This window comes from Colobus angolensis, unplaced genomic scaffold (assembly GCF_000951035.1).
Source record: "Colobus angolensis palliatus isolate OR3802 unplaced genomic scaffold, Cang.pa_1.0 Scaffold96, whole genome shotgun sequence".
Classification (NCBI taxonomy): Eukaryota; Metazoa; Chordata; class Mammalia; order Primates; family Cercopithecidae; genus Colobus; species Colobus angolensis.
Genome location: NW_012123598.1, coordinates 2,975,527 through 2,982,519, shown reverse-complemented (window position 1 = coordinate 2,982,519; position 6,993 = coordinate 2,975,527). Strand labels below are relative to the sequence as shown.

Genomic DNA, 6,993 nt, shown 5'->3' with positions numbered 1-6,993 from the left:
ACTGTGCCCTGCAGTTAAGTAATGATGGAGAGAATGTGACTTTGCTCTGCAGCTCTGGAAGCTCATTTGACCTGTGCCTTCTACAGGGAGGGGAGGCCCCTGGACACTGGCTCACTGGGGTGCAGAGACACAGTGGAGCATTCAGGCCAGCTTCTCTCGGTCTTGGGGCTGGTGATGGGACCTCTAGATGCTGCAGCTCTCTGTCAATGGCTCTGCCTGTGAGTGATCAGCCCTGGGTGACCACTGTTATTGAGGGGAACCCATGCCTGCTGCAGGTCCTGTGAAACACTAAATCATAAAGCCATGTCTGAGGGACAGCCTGCTGGAGACATGGGAATCTTAGGGATTCCAGACAAATTGAAGCAATGAGAAACACAAAGAGGAAAAGAGAGGTTGAGTATGACGGGGGTGTCAGGTAGACAGGGCAGCTCCACACTCTCCACTGCTTCCCATCTGGAAGCTCATTTTAGGGTCCTACTTATCCAAGTGAGTGAAGAAAGAGGTCAGGACAAACACAGATGCAGTTTGGGGAGATAAGCAGTGGCCTCAGCCCCTCGCCCTTTTCCATGTTCCAGAAGCCCCTCCTGAGCTCTCACCACAGAGAGATTTCCCATCTGGAAACTCGGATATTTATTATCCCGGGCGGAGGCAATGTCTCTTGATTATGGGCACTTTCCATCACTAGGCACCTGCTAGTCCTCTCTATACCTTCCCTCTCAGGAAAGGAATTGTCCCTCATGGGATTCCAGGGAAGACACCTCAGGACCCCTATCAGTCACTAGGGAGATGACAGAGTAGAGGAAAGCAGAGGACCAACCCTTCACAGAGAATGGTTCTACTTTGGTGGGGCAAGGGAGGCTCTCCCTCACCCATGTGCTGTCCTGTTACCTTGGAACCCTAGGAGAACTTGTTAGTCACCCACAGAATCCACCCCTGAATGTGGTGTGCAAAGTGGTGCTCTTAGCCTCCAGTGTGAAGTCCCTGGGGAGACGGAAGGCCCCCCCCCCATGTGAGTGAGGGCTGTGCCACCTCCAGCTGTGGGACCTTGGGCTAGGCAGCCCCTCCTGAGTTCCCAGGGTCCCCATCCGCATCTGAGACTGTGGTCAGTGCATCTGAGACCGTGGTTAGTGCAGGAATCCACAAGACCCTTCAGCCTCCAATGCTCTGGGACGGAGACCTCGTCCACAGGGAGGAAGGGGTCAGAGTGACCTGAGCCCCTACTCAGGAGCGAGTCTAATCCACTCTCCATCAGGGCCTGCGGGGAAGGGAAGATGAAGAAACAGAGCCTGCACCTGGCTGTGTGGGCACAGTAGGTGAGGGGGAGGATGAGGGCTCCTGAGAGTGTGCCGTGTGGCAGAGACCCTGCAGCACACTCAGGAAGGGCTCTGGAAGGATCCAAGGAAAGTTTCCAAGACGAGGGAAGAGTAAGTGACAGAGACCCTCAACCATGGATTTCACTGAGGTGCCCATGATGATATAGGGAGAATGGGGGTGTCTGGGCAGGAAGAATATCGTCAGGGTGAAACGGGTGATGATGGGCTCCGTGTCAGAACTCCTGTGGAGGGAGGGGCCTGGCCCACACGAAAAGGTCTGTGATCCTACCCCAGCCCCCAGCCCCTGTTCTCCAGGATGACACTGTGGGAATTCTATCAGGAGGGGTGTGATAGGGCTGGTCTTCCTGGCTCTATTCCCAATGCTGACTGGGGCCTGGGAACCCATGGGGAGCCACAGGTGGAAAGGGAGGGGACTCGATGAACCCAGCAGCAACAAACATAGGGTCTGGCACAATGGAACTCACTTCCCGGAGGCCAAGAAAGACACTTGTAGACAAAAGGGAAAGGGCAGTGGCTTGCTTGGTTCCATTCACTGACACCCCACAGGAGATGTCCAGTCCTCTTTTTATTTATTATTTTATTTTATTTTATTTATTTTGAGATGGAGTTTTGCTCTTGTTGGCCAGGCTAGAGCGCAATGGTGCGATCTTGACTCACTGCAACCTCCGCCTCCTGGTTTTAAGCGATTCTCCTGCCTCATCCTCCCACGTAGCTGGGATTACAGGCGCCCGCCACCACAGCCAGGTAGTGTTTGTATTTTTAGTAAAGACGGAATTTCGTCATCTTGGCCAGACTGGTCTCAAACTCCTGACCTCATGTGATGTGATCCACCCGCCTGGGCCACCCAAAGTGCTGGGATTACAGACGTGAGTCGCCGCACCCAGCAAGAGTTTCAGTGCTCTATCGGATTCCCTGCCTACTCCATGTTACATGTAATGTTCTACCTCAGGCGTGTTTCCTCTCCTTTCCGTCTCCTTCCTCTTCTCCTTCTCCTTTTTTCTTTTTAATTTTTATTTTTTGAGACAGAAAGTTGCTCTGTTGCCCAGGCTGGAGTGCAGTGGCGCAATCTCGGCTCACTGCAACCTCTGCCTCTTGGGTTCAAGAGATTCTCCTGACTCAGCCTCTTGAGTAGCTGAGATTACAGGTGCATGCCACCATGCCTGGCTAATTTTTGTATTTTTAGTAGAGATGAGGTTTCACCATGTTGGCCAGGCTGGTCTCAAACTTCTGCCCTCAGGTAATTCACCTGCCTTGGCCTCCCAAAGTGCTGGGATTACAGGCGTGAGTCACCACTCCCAGCCCTGAATGATCTTTCCTCTTTAGTGTGTTCTCACAACCATCTCTCACTGGGCTTTCTTGTTCTTTTTTTTTTTAGACAGTCTGACTCTCTTGACCAGGCTGGAGTGCAGTGGCATGATCTCGGCTCACTGCAACCTCCGCCTCCTGGGTTCAAGCGATTCTCTCACCTCAGCCTCTTGAGTAGCTGGGATTACGGATGCATGCCATCACACCCGGCTAATTTTTGTATTTTCAGTAGAGACAGGGTTTCACCATGTTGGTCAGGTTGGTCTCGAACTCCTGACCTTGTGATCCGCCTGCCTCAGCCTCCCAAAGTGCTGGGATTACAGGTGTGAACCACCGCACCCAGCCAGCTTTCTTGTTCTTATGCCTTAGTTCTCTGCCAGGGAATAAGATAGAAACCATTCCCTCAACCACATCCTATTCGTGGTCCCTATTCTCATATTTCCACTTCTCTCTCGTTGGCAATAAATTAATTAATTGAGAAACAAGTTGCTGAATGTTCATCTTCTGCTAATCTGCATCCCCTTATTTTCCCAGAGCCTCCCCTAATGAAATTGACTGTATTTACTGAAAGCAGGAAGTGAGCCTCTCCAGATCAGGATGACTGTCTCCTGGGGAAATATTTGTCTTTGCATCGGTGGGGAAAAAGAAAGTCGATGTCATGAGTGGAGGCTCTGAGAAAATAAGGGCTGTGTTTTCAGTTTAGACTCCCGCCCAGTTGGTAGCTGACCTAGACGTGATGTTAGGTCTACCCTCCACAGGCAGGTTTTCAGAAAAAGGAGCCCTGGCCATCAGGGGACTCCTCAGGTTTGGGCTGAGATGTGTGCAGAGGGCCTGGGTCCTCCTGAGCCCCCACACTGGGGGAATCAGAGACAGGCCCAGCAAGGGCCTGTCCACTTCCTGTGGGTTGACAGCTGTGGGGACCCAGACAGGCGGCAACAGGCTCTGACTTAACCACATCCGCGCGTCTGTCTGTCCTGGAGGGTCGTGTGGTCTCCTGTCCCACAGCTGGAGCATGCAGAGCAGGCATCATGGTGTCCATCCTCACTGTTCTTCTGTGCCTCAGTCAGTGGTGGAGAGATGAGGGACAGGAGGGGCACTGGGTTGGGGTGAAGGGGGTCCCACAGCAGCCTTGTTCACTGGAGACCCTCAGGGCTCCAGTGGCTACTGGTGCTCCAGCAGGAAGGGAAGCAGTCACACCTCTGTCTTCCAAATGCCCCACAGGAAACTCTCCTCCATGGCTGAGTCTGGGCCAGAATACCCAAGCACCTGCAGGTGAGTCTCTGCTAAGCTCCCATGCCCTACCTCACACTCAGCACCCAGACTCTCATCTCAGGGCCTTCTGAACTGAGGGTGAGAAAATCAAGAGGGTCCGTGGCCTGAGGTGGAAATGAGGGGCGGGGGAGGTCTGTGGACTCCAGCCTGTGGTTTCTTCCAGGGATCCTCCCCAAACCCAGCCTCTGGGCTGAGCCAGGCTCTGTGATCGGCTGGGGGAGCTCCGTGACCTTCTGGTGCCAGGGGACCCTGGATACCCAGGGTTACCATCTCACCAAGGAAGGAAGCCCCATGACCTGGTACCAACAGAGCCCACCAGGGCCCAGGAACAAGACCAACTTCATCCCATCCATGACAAAGCACTATGCAGGGAGATACTGCTGTCACTCTCTCAGCTCTGCAGGCTGATCAGAGCTCAGTGACCCGCTGGAACTGGTGGTGACAGGTGAGAGGACACTCAGGGGTCCCAGCCCCAGGCTCTGCGCTCAGGAAGGAGGTCAGCTCTCAGGGGCATCTTCATTCTAATAACTCAGCCCTGGGGGATGATGTGGGAGGCGTGAGTCCCGTTTAAGACAGTGCCTCCTTCTTTCCTAGGAGCCTACAGAAAACCCACCCTCTCAGCCCTGCGGAGCCCTGTGGTGACCTCAGGAGAGAACGTGACCATCCAGTGTAGCATAAGGGTGGGATTTCAGAGGTTCATTTTGATTGAGGAGGGAGAAAACAAGCTCTCCTGGATGCTGGACTCACAGGAACTCTCCAAGGCGCTGTTCCTGGCCCTGTTCCCTGTGGGCCCTGTGGCCCCCAGTCACCGGTGGATGTTCAGATGCCATGGATATTACAGGAACATCACCCGGGTGTGGTCGCAATCCAGTGATACCATGGAGATCCTGGTCTCAGGTACAGACGTCCGCTCCTTGCCCGATTTATTTTTGAGAACTCTCTCAGGGAGTCCCACGTAGGAGGGTGGAACAGGGGAAGTTTGGGACTCCTGAGCCCAGAGAGACTGAGTGTGAGAGACAGTGAGACCCGCAGGGCCAGAATGGGAGAAGGAAGGGGCATGGGAGGAACCAGTCCTCCGAGTCCCGACTCCTGTTTTCCTCCAGGCGTGTCTAGAAAGCCCTCCCTCCTGACCCTGCAGGGCCCTGCGGTGGCCCCTGGAGAGAACCTGACCCTGCAGTGTGGCTCTAACGTCGGCTACGACAGATTCGCTCTGTACGAGGAGCAGGGACATGTCCTCCTCCAGGGCTCTGGCCAGCAGCCCCAGGCTGGGCTCTCCCAGGCCAACTTCCCCCTGGGCCCTGTGAGAAGCTCCCACGGGGGCCAGTACAGATGCTCCGGTGCACACAACCTCTCCTCCGAGTGGTCGGCCCCCAGTGACCCCCTGGACATCCTGATCGCAGGTGAGGAGCCCTGTGGGTTCAATCAGGGACCCAGGCTCTGCACAGGCCCTGCCGGGGGAGCCCAGGTGGTGATGGCCAGGATGAGGGGTGGGGGTCCCAAGGGAGAGAGAGACAGACAGAGAGAGGGGATGGGTGGGGAGGGGGAGACTCAGAGAAAACAGAGACAGAGAGACTGAGGGCCCCAGAGAGAGGCCTGGGGAAGTCTCAGCTCAGAACAAAGTGGGAGCCCCTCACCCATCCTTCTTCTCTCCAGGACAGATCCCTGACAGACCCTTCCTCTCTGTGCAGCCGGGCCCCATGGTGGCCTCAGGAAAGAACGTGACCCTGCTGTGTCAGTCACAGAGCCCGATAGACACATTCCTTCTGACCAAGGAGGGGGCAGCCCATCACCTGCTGCGTCTGAGATCAGAGCACCAAGCTCACTAGCACCAGGCTGAATTCCCCATGGGTCCTGTGACCTCAGCCACAAGGGGACCTACAGGTGCTACAGCTCACGCAGATTCTTCCCCTACCTGCTGTCTCACCCCTGGAGCTCGTGGTCTCAGGTGAGGCCCCTGACTTTGTCCTCTCTGAGCTCAAAGGCTCAGCTCAGGCCCTGCCCCCAGCAGAGCTCGGGACGCTAAGGAAAGAGGGGAGTAAAGGGGGAGGGCCCAGCCTATGAGAGGGTGGAAATTGTCAGGGACCTCCTAAGCCTGGGCTCCCACCCCAGAGACCTCAGATGGGGCTAAAGGCCAGGAAGGACTGAAATGAGATACGGAGGAACCTCGGAGGAATCATGCTTAGACTGAGGGTAGAAGATGGAGGCTCCACCCACTCCCCACCTGGGCTCCCCTGGCGGCCCCGTAACACTCAGTGCATACCTGAGACTAAGGGGAGATCGTACACCTGCTCACTGCAGCAATGCAGGCAAATATTCAACAGCAAACCTCATGCGCAATTCCTTTCTGTCCTTTATTTTTTATGTCCACGTATCTATTGTTTCTCTTTCTGTTTCTGAAGATTTCAAAGCAATGCTGGCATTTATAATTTACACATTTAATTTGGTAGGTAGCGTTATGATGTAAAATAACTGCACTGATTTTTTTGGGATTAAATTAAATATGTGCATTCATGATGGAGAGTAACTTCTTATTAATAATGTCTGTTTATCCAATACATTTAAAATTAAACTTTATACATTTATATCAGCAGACGTTTGAAGTTGTATTCATAACAATTGTGGACATTGTGAATTTTAAGGATTGTTTTACTGCTTGAATAATTTGAAAGTCTTTGATTCCTTTCTATCTTCTAAAATTAGTTAAGTATAGATAAGCAAGCTCTTGGTTTGAGTATGCCAATTTTAGTTCCCATCAACTTACCACTGACACACTCCCTTTCAATCCTTTCCCAAATGATCTCTTCTGATTTATTGATAATAATTACATTAACCACAAGAAAATGGAGGACAAACTTGTTTCTAAATTTTATAATACTCTTCTCACTTCAAATATATATGTATGTGTTTATATATACCCACACACCATTATCTATCTTATAATGTATATTATGTATTATATATTTATATATACCTACACACTATTATCTATCTTATAATATATATTATGTATTATATATTTATATGTACCCACACACTATTATCTATCTTATTATACACTGTGTATTATATATTTATGTATACA

The 6,993-nt window shown here is 52.2% G+C and overlaps 1 pseudogene; it reads left to right on the top strand.

Moving 5' to 3' along the window:
- The first annotated feature begins 1,485 nt into the window (after positions 1-1,485).
- LOC105504947 overlaps positions 1,486-6,993 on the top strand; it is a 7,442-nt pseudogene continuing 1,934 nt past the window's right edge.